This window comes from Sander vitreus, chromosome 6, assembly GCF_031162955.1.
Source record: "Sander vitreus isolate 19-12246 chromosome 6, sanVit1, whole genome shotgun sequence".
Classification (NCBI taxonomy): Eukaryota; Metazoa; Chordata; class Actinopteri; order Perciformes; family Percidae; genus Sander; species Sander vitreus.
The window spans coordinates 1,048,193-1,062,846 of NC_135860.1; the positions used below are offsets into that span (position 1 = coordinate 1,048,193).

The 14,654-nt window shown below is 42.4% G+C and overlaps 2 pseudogenes across 2 annotated transcripts; both read right to left on the reverse strand.

Annotated features, from left to right (window-relative positions):
* Nucleotides 1–318: 318 nt before the first annotated feature.
* Nucleotides 319–3,090, reverse strand: LOC144519107 (protein NLRC3-like; annotated as a pseudogene). Its single transcript, XR_013502081.1, has 3 exons — nucleotides 2,561–3,090; nucleotides 2,371–2,474; nucleotides 319–2,145 (listed from the first exon to the last, which is right to left on the reverse strand). The product of XR_013502081.1 is annotated as a protein NLRC3-like (transcript).
* Nucleotides 3,091–6,994: 3,904 nt separating this feature from the next.
* LOC144519106 (protein NLRC3-like) lies at nucleotides 6,995–10,433 on the reverse strand (annotated as a pseudogene). Its single transcript, XR_013502080.1, has 4 exons — nucleotides 10,347–10,433; nucleotides 9,639–9,803; nucleotides 9,044–9,147; nucleotides 6,995–8,818 (listed from the first exon to the last, which is right to left on the reverse strand). The product of XR_013502080.1 is annotated as a protein NLRC3-like (transcript).
* Between the last annotated feature and the right edge of the window lie 4,221 nt (nucleotides 10,434–14,654).

A 14,654-nucleotide genomic window follows, 5' to 3' on the forward strand; every position in this document is an offset into this window, starting at 1 on the left:
TCATCAACAGCTTCTAGTCCAATGTCCATATACAACATACTCTACTTTGCACAAAATAAAGAATAAAGAAAACATATTACAGCAGCCACAACAAAATAGTGTAACCCATGCATTGTCTAACTAGGCCTAAACATGTAATCCATTAAACAAAACTACAGCAACAGAAAAAAAAATAAAGTAAATAAATAAACGAAAATAAACGGAAATGTCACTTCCAGACAGAGAATAAATGATACAAAGCCGTCTTTCTCTTAGAAAGAAAAAATGGTATATTTTAAGTGTAAGTGTATATTTTATAAAAGTTAATCACATCTGGACTTACACAGCGTTTCTGCAGTTCCTCACAGCTGGAATTAGTCTCCGACGTCCCTCCACTCTTGTGTTGTATTCCTTCAGGTTCAACTCATCCAGAACATCCTCTGACGTCTGCAGCATGTAGGCCAGAGCTGAGCACTGGATCTCAGAAAGTATCTTTTTTTGATCTGTTCTCTGATTTCAGGAACTCTTGAATCTCCTGATGGACTGAGTGGTCGCGCATCTCCGTCAGACAGTGGAAGATGTTTATGCTTCTGTCAGGAGAGATCTTGTCCATGTTGATCTTCTTCAAGTTATTGATGGCTCTCTGGATGATTTCTGGACTGTTGTCTGTCTGACCCAGCAGGCCTCCTAAGAGTCTCTGGTTGGACTCCAGAGAGAGTCCATGGAGGAAGCGGGAAAACAGGTCCAGGTGGCCATTTTTACTGTTCAGGGATTTCTCCATGGCTCTCTGCAAGAAGACATCTAGGGTTCTGTAATCATGAACATTGCCATCACTGTCACTCAGATCCAGCGATGGGTATTTATCCCAGTCTGCTCCCAGGAAGTCCTCCAGTACCTCTGTGTTCCTGTTGGTGTAACAGTGGTAGAAATAGACTGCAGCCAGAAACTCCTGAACACTCAGATGAACGAAGCAGTAGACGGTTTTCTGAAAGATCACACTCTCTCTTTTGAAGATCTGTGTACAGACTCCTGAGTACAGCGAGGCCTCTGTGACATCCAGACCACACTGCTCCAGGTCTTCTTGGTAGAACATGTTTCCTTTCTCCAGCTGTTCAAACGCCAGCCTACCCATCTTCAGAAGAACTTCCCTGTCAGCCTCCATCAGCTCCTGTGGACTCGTCTCATGTCCCTCATCATACTTGTGCTTTTTACTTCGTGTCTGAACCAGCAGGAAGTGTGAGTACATGTCAGTCAGGGTCTTGGGCAGCTTTCCTCTCTGGTCGGTAGTCAACATGTGGTCCAGAACTGTAGCAGTGATCCAGCAGAAGACTGGGAGAAGACACATGTTGTGGAGGCTCCTGGATGTCTTGATGTGTGAGATGATTCTGCTGGACAGCTCTTCATCACTGACTCTCTTCCTGAAGTACTCCTCCTTCTGGGCATCAGTGAAGCCTTGTACTTCTGTTAACCTGTCAACACATGCAGGAGGGATCTGATTGGCTGCTGCAGGTCGGGAAGTTATCCAGACGAGAGCTGAGGAAAGCAGATTCCCCTTGATGAGGTTTGTTAAAAGCATATTGACTGATGACTTCTGTGTGACATCAGAAACAACCTCAAGTTTGTTGAAATCCAGTGAAAGTCTGCTTTCATCCAGGCCGTCAAAAATGAAGAGAACTTTGCAGCCAGCGAGTTGATCTGCTGTGAGCTTCTGTAATGTTGGATGGAAAACACGAAGCAGCTCCAGAAGACTGTACTGCTCATCTTTGATCAAGTTCAGCTCCCTGAACGACAGCGGGATCACCAAGCTGATATCTTGGTTTTCCAAACCCTCTGCCCAGTCCAGACAGAACTTCTGCACTAAGAAGGTTTTTCCAACACCAGCAACACCGTTAGTCAGAACGACTCTGATGTGTTTCTGTTGGTCAGGTAAGGCTTTAAAGATGTCGCAGCACTTGACTGGAGAGTCATGGAGAGTCTTCATCTTGGAAGCTGTCTCGATCTGCCTCACCTCATCCTGGGTATTAACCTCTTCACTCTGTCCCTCTCTGATGTAGAGGGCAGTGTAGACCCTGTTGAGGAGGGATCTACTTCCTGTTTCAGCTCCTTCAGTCACACGTTCAAATGTCCCCTTCATCCTGATCTTATGTTTCTGACGACCAACATTCACTAAAAAAAAAGGACAAAAGTGAAAAACAAGAAAAAGAAAAAGTTGACTATTTTTATTACCAATATGATAATGATGCAGTTCAATTTCAGATGGACTTAAACTGTAAGGATATTTATAATGATGTTAAATGTCTGTACTGTACAACACAACAAATGTCACAGTATTACAACAAGCAGTGGTGTGTTCAGACATGAAGACATCAGCAGAGAGATGGACAGACTTACTTTGTACAGAGCTGCTCTGACTGGCTGTTTGCAGTCCAGGGCTGGTTCTGGATCTGGATCTGGACGGCTCCTCCTCCTCAGAAACATCACTCCTCTTCATCTCTCTGTAAAAACATTTCTTTATCACTAAAATTATTTGTTGATGGTTGTTGAAACATATTAAGGTGGACCCTGGACCAACACCACATACCTAGTAAGATCAAGGACTTCATCCTGAACTATTTTGGGAACTGCAGGCTTAGAGTCACATCTGGGAGTTTAACATCTGACTGCACTGGCTCGAGAGAGGGATCATAACTGGCTGTACTATCTCTGTTATCCTGTTTGCCCTTGTCATGAATATGGTGGTCAAGGCAGCTGAGACGGAGTGCAGAGGCCACCTGTCCAATTCTAGAATCCAGAAGCCCCCCATCAGAGCCATCATGGATCACCTGACATTCACCACTACATCTGTGCCTGGCAGCAGATGGATGCTTCAGGGCCAGGTGAAGCTCATCTGCTGGGACGCTCTCCTCTGCTGGGACGCTCTCCTCTGCTGGGACCGTGTCCTCTGCTGGGACCGTGTCCTCTGCTGGGACGCTCTCCTCTGCCGAGACGCTCTCCTCTGCTGGGACGCTCTCCTCTGCTGGGACGCTCTCCTCTGCTGGAATGCTCTCCTCTGCTGGGACATTTCCCGTAGAGTTTCCTCTCTTGGACCTGGAAGATAACCAGGGAAAACACTTTTGTTTATATAACCAACAACTACATTTACACAGAGATTTCTAAGAAATAACAATATTGTAAATATCATTTAAACTCAATGTCCTTAAATATCTGTTCAGAAACATATCTATTCTGTTAATCACTTCCCGTGTTCTCCTTTAGAAAAGGGAGACATTTATATTCCTCAAAATTCCTATGAGTGAATTTATTTTCAATTAATGAAGCAATGATGTGCTGCAACATACATGTAGCCTAAATAAAGAATAACATGAGATAGAGAAAATGTGACTTTACACATGACTATTCTCGTCTAGACTGGAGAGAATGCATAAAAAAATACTAGGAAAAATAATGAAAAATTTGATGAGTGTGAGAAACATTAGCAGGCAAAATTATTGACTATTTTCCAAACAGCTCAAACTAAATTGGAGTCAAAAAAATATTTCTGTTGTACAATCAGGACAAACTCATTTGGAGTGTGTGGTATATGACTTTCAGAAAAAAAATTCAGTATCCAGGCAGGGATTGCCTCCATACGACTCTCAGGTTGTTATTAGTGATATCCCCCGTATACGCTCTCCCACACCCGCCCAGTCTGTGTAGTGCACTGTGGCGTTGATTAGCTCGCCAATGAGGCATGCACACAAAGGGATAGGTAGAAAGGAATGAGCAGGGCCTGATTACAACACACACAGGGAGAGTGTGAATTCTCTGTTCAGGGACGCCATTATTCCACTATATCTTTACATAGCAAATATTTGTCTACTGCTATATCAATGTTATGAATTCACGTAAAGCTCCTTTAAGATCAGATCTTAAAGTGTACAATAGTTTAATCAACGGGGGGACATTCTTTCAATACTTACATTTCTTTTTGTTTCTCAGCTGTGATCAAAATGTCATCGATCCTGTAGAGATAAACAATCCCAAAAGTTATAGATCCACTTTTAAATAATTGTTTGTTCAAGTAAGCCAGCTTCAGAACCCTGACAAGAGTCAACTAATCTGATGCTTTGCATAAATTGTTCACTGCAAAAAACTACATCTGACTGCCAACATTCATGTTCTGAGCCTAGATTAGAGGAAAAAACATCACAGGAAAACAAATCAAACATTTCACTCTTCTGTGTCGGACCCTCTACTGACCTCAGAGTCAGTCTACAGTGTGTTCTCTCCACATGATTAGAGAGCAGCTTCACTCCTGAATCTGGTAGCTCGTTGTCACTCAGATCCAGCTCTCTCAGATGGGAGGGGTTGATCTTCAGAGCTGAGGCCAGAGAATCACAGCTGATCTCTGACAAACTGCAGCCACTCAATCTGAATAAATAATAGTGTTACTTTTGAAGACAATGTTGAAATCATTCAATGTTTTATAATCTGTTCAGAACTGAAGAAGGATTAGATTGTAGAAGTTTAGAAAATGGAAACTCCGAACAACTGAACCCAACAGGATGCAGGTTAAAAACAATGTAAACAATACAAAATAAGAGCTCTCATAAATATTCATGACAACAAACTGCTACTTCAATAAAGACATATCAGTGACATTGTGTTTACTCCATTCCTTCCCTGCTGCAGCAAGTTTATGGAGCTAGAACAGTAACAGTCCGTTTTTTGCATCGAAAATAAAATGAATAACTTAATGAATAAAATGAACCATTAGTTTCTTTCAATGACAATTTGTCACTCTTTTTTCAGTGCCAGATTTTTTTCAAGCTAACAGGTTTTTTTCAATCTTTTTGTCAGTTCAACCTTTTGTCACTGTTTTGGCGTGAAGGGGGCAAGGAGAGCGTGATTTATATACAATTTGCATACTTCTGAGTCAAATCTTCTGGATCCACAGCCCGCTCCAAAGCATGGCCTTACACACAGCTAGCAAACTAACAGGGTTGGGTACCGAAACCCGGTGCTAATATGGCATATGTAGAGTCATGAGGTTTTATGAAAAGTTCAAATATCAGGAACTTGTCCAAATGTGCATTAAATTACTTTATATGGTCAAAGGAACATTTTGAGCAGAAATCCACTGGTCTTTTCAGCAAATGGTTTTATCATATTGGGACTTAGAATACAGATTATATGTAAATCACACTTTTTCTTGCCCCCCTCCCATAATGCCAACATGGTGTAAGAAAGTTGATACTGAAGAAAGAGTGACAAAGAAAAATAATATTGGCATTAAAAAAACATCATAATGCATAAATATCAGAATATTTTTAATGCTAATGCTAGCTGCTACTAATACTACTACTGTTCAGCTCGATACATGCAGAGCCTTAGTATTGCTTCTTTTTTCCATTTTATGAAAAATTTCAACTATCTTTCATGTTTTTTGATAGGGGTATATACTCTACAGATCCCCACGGGATCTCTGTCCATGCTACAAAAGTATAGGAGAGTCAGTGAACTGACCTTAGAGTCTCCAGTCTACAGTTTGGGCTCTCCAGAAAACCACAAAGCAGCTTCACTCCTGAATCCTCCAGCTTGTTGTAACTCAGGTCCAGCTCCCTCAGATGGGAGGGGTTGGACTTCAGAGCTGAGGCCAGAGAAGCACAGCTCTTCTCTGACAAACTGCAGTCATGTAATCTGAATAAAGGGAATAATTGATGTACAAAAAATGTATTATCAGGTTTTCAATGTGTAACTCAAAATGACTATGTCCTGATCAAACTTTTCACTACAAAGGAGAAAAGTGTCATTCTGTTGTTATGAATAATTATGATGAAGATAAAAAATTAATTTATAATCAAAGCTCAAACTGTTTCTTTCTGCTCTTCAGCAACCTCATTCATATCCCTCACTCAGTGTGTTTACATGCACAGCAGTAACCAGGGTACGGTCTTGCCTTATCCTGAATATAATGTGGTTTTCAACTGCATGTAAAGACACTGGCAGACTCTACAGCCTCATCAGTACTGAAATCGTGTTCACTAACTAATGGACCACAATGTCAGTCTGTGGAAGCTGAAAAAAGGAAATACTTTTTTCTACTTTGTTCAGCCTTTTGGAAAGACAGAACATTTATGAAACAAAAATGTAATTAAAATTCATATAATAATACAGTAATAAAAATACTGAACAGTTATGAGCCAAGCATGTGAAACCTCAGTCATAGATTTGAATTGAATAGAAAAAAACACATGAACTACAGTCAATGATCTGACCTCAACGTCTCCAGTCTACAGTTTGGACTCCTCAGTCCATCAGACAGATGCTCCACTGCTGGACCACAGAGGTCGTTGTCACTCAGGTCCAGCTTTCTCAAATGGGAGGGGTTGGACTTCAGAGCTGAGGCCACAACTTCACAGTGAGTCTCTGAGATTCTGCAGCCAGAAAATATGTCATGACACAAATATTACAACAAATGTAACTATGAATAAGGGACACATTATATTTACTTCATGCATTTCATGAACATTTGCTCATCAGTGGTCCGGCTAATCTTCTCTCACTGTGTTTGACATGAAACAATAATTCTCATCTCTCTCTCTCTCTTTCATAATCTGCAAACTTATCTTTCTTTTGAATAAATCTTGCAAATGAAAGGAGTAGCTATACTATTGTATTTTATGAACATGTCATGCCACTAAATGGCCCATTCCACATGGAATTGCATGACACCAGTAGAAAAGAAATTTCATCAACAGCTTCTAGTCCAATGTCCATATACAACATACTCTACTTTGCACAAAATAAAGAATAAAGAAAACATATTACAGCAGCCACAACAAAATAGTGTAACCCATGCATTGTCTAACTAGGCCTAAACATTTCATCCAAAAAATAAATAAAAAAAGTAAATAAACAAGAAATTTCCAGACAGAGAATCAATGATACAAAGCCGTCTTTCTCTTAGAAAGAAAAAAAAATGGTATATTTTAAGTGTAAGTGTGTATTTTATAAAAGTTAATCACATCTGGACTTACACAGCGTTTCTGCAGTTCCTCACAGCTGGAATTAGTCTCCGACGTCCCTCCACTCTTGTGTTGTATTCCTTCAGGTTCAACTCATCCAGAACATCTTCTGACGTCTGCAGCATGTAGGCCAGAGCTGAGCACTGGATCTCAGAAAGTATCTTTTTTGATCTGTTCTCTGATTTCAGGAGCTCTTGAATCTCTTGATGGACTGAGTGGTCGCGCATCTCCGTCAGACAGTGGAAGATGTTTATGCTTCTGTCAGGAGAGATCTTGTCCATGTTGATCTTCTTCAGGTTATTGATGGCTCTCTGGATGATTTCTGGACTGTTGTCTGTCTGACCCAGCAGGCCTCCTAAGAGTCTCTGGTTGGACTCAGAGAGAGTCCATGGAGGAAGCGGACAAACAGGTCCAGGTGGCCATTTTTACTGTTCAGGGATTTCTCCATGGCTCTCTGCAAGAAGACATCTAGGGTTCTGTAATCATGAACATTGCCATCACTGTCACTCAGATCCAGCGATGGGTATTTATCCCAGTCTGCTCCCAGGAAGTCCTCCAGTACCTCTGTGTTCCTGTTGGTGTAACAGTGGTAGAAATAGACTGCAGCCAGAAACTCCTGAACACTCAGATGAACGAGCAGTAGACGGTTTTCTGAAAGATCACACTCTCTCTTTTGAAGATCTGTGTACAGACTCCTGAGTACAGCGAGGCCTCTGTGACATCCAGACCACATTGCTCCAGGTCTTCTTGGTAGAACATGTTTCCTTTCTGCAGCTGTTCAAACGCCAGCCTACCCATCTTCAGAAGAACTTCCCTGTCAGCCTCCATCAGCTCCTGTGGACTCGTCTCATGTCCCTCATCATACTTGTGCTTTTTCCTCCATGTCAGAACCAGCAGGAAGTGTGAGTACATGTCAGTCAGGGTCTTGGGCAGCTCTCCTCTCTGGTCGGTAGTCAACATGTGATCCAGAACTGTAGCAGTGATCCAGCAGAAGACTGGGAGAAGACACATGATGTGGAGGCTCCTGGATGTCTTGATGTGTGAGATGATTCTGCTGGACAGCTCTTCATCACTGACTCTCTTCCTGAAGTACTCCTCCTTCTGGGCATCAGTGAAGCCTTGTACTTCTGTTAACCTGTCAACACATGCAGGAGGGATCTGATTGGCTGCTGCAGGTCGGGAAGTTATCCAGACGAAAGCTGAGGAAAGCAGATTCCCCTTGATGAGGTTTGTTAAAAGCATATTGACTGATGACTTCTGTGTGACATCAGAAACAACCTCAAGTTTGTTGAAATCCAGTGAAAGTCTGCTTTCATCCAGGCCGTCAAAGATGAAGAGAACTTTGCAGCCAGCAAGTTGATCTGCTGTGAGCTTCTGTAATGCTGGATGGAAAACACGAAGCAGCTCCAGAAGACTGTACTGCTCATCTTTGATCACGTTCAGCTCCCTGAAGGACAGAGGAATCACCAGACTGATATCTTGGTTTTCCAAACCCTCGGCCCAGTCCAGACAGAACTTCTGCACTAAGAAGGTTTTTCCAACACCAGCAACACCGTTAGTCAGGACGACTCTGATGTGTTTCTGTTGGTCAGGTAAGGCTTTAAAGATGTCGCAGCACTTGATTGGAGAGTCATCGAGAGTCTTCATCTTGGAAGCTGTCTCAAGCTGCCTCACCTCATCCTGGGTATTAACCTCTTCACTCTGTCCCTCTCTGATGTAGAGGGCAGTGTAGACCCTGTTGAGGAGGGATCTACTTCCTGTTTCAGCTCCTTCAGTCACACGTTCAAATGTCCCCTTCATCCTGATCTTATGTTTCTGACGAGCAACATTCACTACAAAAAAAGGACAAAAGTGAAAAACAAGAAAAAGAAAAAGTTGACTATTTTTATTACCAATATGATAATGATGCAGTTCAATTTCAGATGGACTTAAACTGTAAGGATATTTATAATGATGTTAAATGTCTGTGCTGTACAACACAACAAATGTCTCAGTATTACAACAAGCAGTGGTGTGTTCAGACATGAAGACATCAGCAGAGAGATGGACAGACTTACTTTGTACAGAGCTGCTCTGACTGGCTGTTTGCAGTCCAGCTCTGGTTCTGGTTCTGGATCTGGACGGCTCCTCCTCCTCAGAAACATCACTCCTCTTCATCTCTCTGTAAAAACATTTCTTTATCACTAAAATGATTTGTCGATTGTTGTTGAAACCTATTAAGATGTGGCCACCCTGGACCAACACCACATACAGTACCTAGTAAGATGAAGGACCTCATCCTGAACTACTTTGGTAACTGCAGGCTTAGAGTCACATCTGGGAGTTTAACATCTGACTGCACCGGTCATAACTGGCTGTACTATCTCTGTTATCCTGTTTGCCCTTGTCATGAATATGGTGGTCAAGGCAGCTGAGACGGAGTGCAGAGGCCACCTGTCCAAGTCTAGAATCCAGAAGCCCCCCATCAGAGCCTTCATGGATCACCTGACATTCACCACTACATCTATACTGTGTTTCTTTACTGTCATGAACTCTGTTTCGTTACTATCCTCTACCGCGCTCATGTAATTATAAAAGAACAGTGTAGATCATAAGACTACCATAATAACTGAATAATCCTCAGGTCAGTTTACAGTAGAAACAGTCTCTTACTTTGTGTCTGAGGGTCCAGGTTCATTACTGGAGTTTTGAGGATCATCTTCAGACTGCTCACACTCCCACTCCATAGAGGGACAGCTGCAGACCGGAGACTGTGATCTGTCCTCGTCTTCTTCTAAATCACTCGTCTTCTCAAGCCTGAGAAGTAAACCAGTAACACTGGACACACACACACACACACACACACACACACACACACACACACACACACACACACAGAGTATAACGGTTATTTTACTTTAGTTTATTCCAAACCATGTGTATTTTCTAGTTATCAAAATGATAAACTTTGACTGGTTTGAATCCAATAAATAAGTTAGACTTCATGCTGTGGCTGCTCTCCATTTTGACTGTTGGTGCGTCACAAGTTAAGTAGCTGTATGGCTCAGAAACCTGGAAAATGAAAACATTTACAGACGTTGCCTTGGACTCTAGGACGCTGATATTTTATCAGTAAGGTATTTTTCTGACATACAGTATGAAAGATTAAACAATTACACGCAAATTCAATCAACCACCGTGAATTTGGTGTGACTCGCAATTTTGACCACAATTTTTGCAACTTTCACTTCATTGCAACACACATACAAAAGACACATACACATACAAAAGCTCCCACGAAATCAGGGATTTTGGGCCGCAACAATCTCCAAAAAAGGCAGCGAAATCCTGGAGGGACTGAAGAATAAGATTACCACTCACCCTGATTCTGATCTGTTGAGTGTAAAATGAAGTCTGGCTTTCTGACTTCTTACTTTCACCTTTCAGTGCTCCTCCTTGTTTGCTCCTCCCTCTCGTATCACAATCAGCTTTATTGGCCAGGTACACGTGAACACCTACAAGTTACACACACAGAAACTAACATCTGAAAACAAGCACAACAAAGCTGAACAAAGAAAGGTCAAATATATACAGTATATACACTACAGCTTGGATTTATATTTCACAATGATGATGAAGTGTAGGCTACATATTTAAATAAAAATCATTATACTTTAAAATATATTATTTATAATTTGTAGAGATGTTTGGTGGACGTGCAGCAGCCCCGACGTGTCGACTCACCTCCACGATCTTGCTGATTGACGGGCAGGAGAAGCCGTGGATGACCTCCCCGTCCAGTAAAACTTCTCCCGCTCCGTTGTAGCCCACGCCTGTCACCTGCAACACAACACAAACAAACAAGAAAAGTCAAAAAAGGAATTCCAACCAGTGAAAAGGAGACAAAACACACCCAAATAAAGTTTACACTATCTAAAAACTAAAACTAAAAGTAGGCTACTAATACCACACTGTGGAAATACTCCACTACAAGTATTCAAACCTTACTACAAGTGCTTAAGTAGGCTATTTAGCAGCTTGATGTAGTAAAAGTATGAAAGCAAAAGTACTGGTTTCATTTGGTCACTTTGATATATTGCCTCTGCCTGAGCTCAATACCTGACAATGGACACCTCGAACGGCTCGGCCGTTATTTTCCGCCACTATCCTCGGGCCGGGCTGGGCCCTTGATCAAGCATTTGTGTTTTTTTTAATCATTACTTTATTAGCCTAATTGGGTGGGGAGAAAGCTATGCCATAATCAGAAATATTATCTATATAGGCTATATTTAGGCCAAAGTAACAAATGTGTCCAAAAAGTTACACAAGTTGGACTACAGTTACAAAATGCAACACGTGTCATGCGCGGAGTCTCCTCCTCTCGCACACATCCCACCGGGGCTGCTCGGCTGTATGGTGGAGCATCACACCGGGGCTGCTGGGCTGTATGGTGGAGCATCACACCGGGGCTGCTGGGCTGTATGGTGGAGCATCACACCGGGGCTGCTGGGCTGTACGGTGGAGCATCACACCGGGCCTGCTGGGCTGTATGGTGGAGCATCACACCGGGCCTGCTGGGCTGTATGGTGGAGCATCACACCGGGGCTGCTGGGCTGTATGGTGGAGCATCACACCGGGCCTGCTGGGCTGTATGGTGGAGCATCACACCGGGCCTGCTGGGCTGTATGGTGGAGCATCACACCGGGCCTGCTGGGCTGTATGGTGGAGCATCACACCGGGGCTGCTGGGCTGTACGGTGGAGCATCACACCGGGCCTGCTGGGCTGTATGGTGGAGCATCACACCGGGCCTACTGGGCTGTATGGTGGAGCATCACAGCGGGGCTGCTGGGCTGTATGGTGGAGCATCACACCAGGCCTGCTGGGCTGTATGGTGGAGCATCACACCGGGCCTGCTGGGCTGTATGGTGGAGCATCACACCGGGCCTGCTGGGCTGTATACCTTAACGAAGGTATAGTCACAAGATATATGATCAAAATCATAAAAATAACAGCTTATATAGCTGGGGAGCTTGCTAGCCTTAGTGACAGTTGCGTCCACTTGTTACCCAAAATGAACGTCAATTCGCTCAAAAAATACGAACAAATCAACTATTAAGGGTATTCTCCTAACTTAAAACATATATGAAGGTGCTTGAGTGACATTTACCCATTACGGAATAAATAAGTCAGTGATTTGGCTGGTCTTCATAGCTTTGCTGGGTTATTGCCAACTAGATAAAGAACATAGTGCCAGCCCATGCATTGAGATCTTGGTGCCTTTGACTCAAATTGGATTTTTTTTTAATTGGGGGTATCTGCAAATATACTTAATAAATAAAGAACTTACAGTATATTTCATATTGTTTATCAGAAACTGCTCTAACGGCCCAGTAAGTGTAAACAGAAGAGAGTTTGAGTCTGGCTTTGTGTTGCTTTCAACACAGAAACAGACGTAACGTTACGGCTAAAAACAAAGATGGACAAGGTAACGTTAAACATGAACGTTTGACTACTATGTACAGATATAAGTTGTATATAATAAAGTGTATACATGCATACATATACACATACATACATACAGTTACGTGTAAACAGATCTATGAAGCTTATAAACACTAGTGTAAGTGATCCAGTAGATGGCTCCAATGTTCAATCAATGTTATGACAGCAGATAAAACGGGGACTTGGATGATGAACAGACACATGAAGCAGGCTCGCCGTGGCAGAAAAGATGATAGTCAGCCTTCAACGTCCTCTTCTGTTACTTCTCCAAGCATGAGGGTGAAGCAAGCCCTCACAGAGAAATACGTTGAGTTCAAACCACTCTGAATTGTAGTTGAGAACGTCAGTTATAACGGCCCACGTATTAAGAAAGTGTCGGGCCGGGCTCGGGCTTGGACACAACGTGCACGGGCTCGGGTTGGGTTGGGCTTGATTTTTTGGACCATATCTAAGCTCTAGTTTAAATCCAACAACTACCACTACCGTTGAGTACCTGTGTTGGCTCAGACACCAGGAAATGAAAACATTTAAAGATGTTATCAAAGAATTTCTAATAAGGGAAGAAGTTCCACTCTCTCGTTACTTGACTTGAGTCTGGTGGAAATATGCTGGCTCTATACACGCTAAAAGTCCTGATTATTTACATGGAGTCTGGTGGAGATATGCTGGCTCTATACACGCTAAAAGTCCTGATTGTTTACATGGAGTCTGGTGGAGATATGCTGGCTCTATACACGCTAAAAGTCCTGATTATTTACATGGAGTCTGGTGGAAATATGCTGGCTCTATACGCTAAAAGTCCTGATTATTTACATGGAGTCTGGTGGAAATATGCTGGCTCTATACACGCTAAAAGTCCTGATTATTTACATGGAGTCTGGTGGAAATATGCTGGCTCTATACAGCTAAAAGTCCTGATTATTTACATGGAGTCTGGTGGAGATATGCTGGCTCTATACACGCTAAAAGTCCTGATTATTTACATGGAGTCTGGTGGAGATATGCTGGCTCTATACACGCTAAAAATCCTGATTATTTACATGGAGTCTGGTGGAGATATGCTGGCTCTATACACGCTAAAAGTCCTGATTATTTACATGGAGTCTGGTGTAGTTTGGTGATGGTGATTTCTGGGCTGTTTCATGTTAAATATAAAGGATCTTACTCTTTAACAGAAAGGTCTATCTCTGTAGGGATAATTTCCAAAATGTTGTCAGACACTTAGAATAATAATCTGAGTCTGTCAGCGGCAACAACAGAACTTTTAGTGGACGGAAACAGACGGTGTGCATTTTTCATTGCTTATTAAAAAAGTTGAATTTGACTGTTGTTCGACTAATTGTTTCTGTTACTTCATTACACCTGCTTTGTGAGATACATTTTACACGAAACATTTTTTCCCACCTGTTTTTAAAGTCAGAAACACAGGAGAGAAACCAATTACAATCAGACTTCTGAAATAAATAAAAATAAATCTAAAACAACCACTCAGGGCTTCCATACACTGAAACTGGGCAATATTTTTATTAAAATGAAAGTGGCCGGGTTGGTTCAGTGGGTGGAGCAGGCACACATATAATCAGAGGTTTACACCTCGACGCAGAGGTCCGGGGTTCGAATCCGACCTGTGACGATTTCCTGCATGTCTTCTCCCCCCCCCTTCTCACCTGGCTGTCCTATCAAAATAAAGGCAGAAAAGCCCCAAAAATAAGCTTTAAAAAAAAAAAGACTGAAAGGGCGCCTGGGTGGCTTACTCCTCGACGCAGCGGGCCCTGGTTCGACTCTGACCTGCGGCCCTTTGCTGCATGTCATTCCCCCTCTAAATAAAGGCCTAATAGCAGAAATTTGGGTTTCTTTCAACCAAATTTCCCAAAAATAACTCAATGAAGTCGGCTAGAAGCCTAGATGTAATAATGTATACTGTATGCTTTACAAACAGGCAAACCAGAGGACAGCAGGTGAGTACATATAGGAAAATGCATCGAAAATGTCAAAGAAAAGCCTCCAATACGTTAAACCAGGGATCTTCAACAGGGGGTTCAGGACCCCTGGAAGGGCCTCAGAGTCAATGCAACGGGGGTCTCCAAATTATTGTAGTGTAAAAGTGTTTTAACAGGCTAACTGGCCTATAGGTAAGGTAGTAACTAAGATCCACAGAGACAGTTCATCCTTAGGATTCGCTGTGA